The 899-nt window shown below is 63.3% G+C and overlaps 1 non-coding gene across 1 annotated transcript; it reads left to right on the forward strand.

The window, feature by feature from the left end:
• The first annotated feature begins 361 nt into the window (after positions 1-361).
• Positions 362-480, forward strand: LOC141979037 (5S ribosomal RNA). Its single transcript, XR_012636468.1, has one exon. It is a non-coding gene; the product is annotated as a 5S ribosomal RNA (ribosomal RNA).
• Positions 481-899: the final 419 nt, after the last annotated feature.

The following is an 899-nucleotide window of genomic DNA, read 5'->3' on the forward strand; positions in this document are numbered from 1 at the left end:
CCCCTGGAAGTCTGAAAAAAAATTTTTCACCGACCCCCAAAGTGGTGTTGGGGGGGGCTCACGAAGCCTCCGGAGCGGAAAAAAAAAAACGGAAAAAAGGATCGGGCCCACCCGAGGCAGCGGAGTCAGTAAGGGAAAGGGGACGAGGCGGCCCGGAGCCGGGTGCCCGGAGCCGGGTGCCCGCGGCCAGGATCGGGCCCCTGGAAGTCTGAAAAAAAAATTTTCACCGACCCCCAAAGGGGTGTTGGGGGGGGGCTCATGAAGCCTCCGGAGCGAAAAAAAAAAACGGAAAAAAGGATCGGGCCCACCCGAGGCAGGGGAGTCAGTAAGGGAAAGGGGACGAGGCGGACCGGAGCCGAGTGCCTACGGCCATACCGGACGGAAGGCCCCCGATCCCGTCCGATCTCGGAAGGTAAACCGTCCCGGGCCTGGCTAGTACTTGGATGGGTGACCGCCTGGGAATCCCAGGTGCCGTAGGCAGCTTTTCCCGCTGCGAGCCAGCTCTCTCCTTTTCTGGGGAACAAGGGCAGGGTCGCCCTGCCAGGGGCCCTGGGGCTGAAGTCCCTGCCGGCCACCAGGTCAACCCGGAGCCTGCCCCTCTGCGGCCAGCAGGTCAACCCCATACCGGCAGGGGGTTGACCTGGTGGCCGGGAAGCAGAGCGGCCAGCAGGTCAACCCCATACATTCAGCGGGTTGACCTGGTGGACGGGAAGGAAAGCGGCCAGCAGGTCAACCCCATACTTTCAGCGGGTTGACCTGGTGGCCGGGAAGGAAAGCGGCCAGCAGGTCAACCCCATACATTCAGCGGGTTGACCTGGTGGCCGGGAAGGAAAGCGGCCAGCAGGTCAACCCCATACATTCAGCGGGTTGACCTGGTGGCCGGGAAGGAAAGCGGCCAG

Source organism: Natator depressus, chromosome 28 (genome assembly GCF_965152275.1).
Source record: "Natator depressus isolate rNatDep1 chromosome 28, rNatDep2.hap1, whole genome shotgun sequence".
NCBI lineage: Eukaryota > Metazoa > Chordata > Testudines > Cheloniidae > Natator > Natator depressus.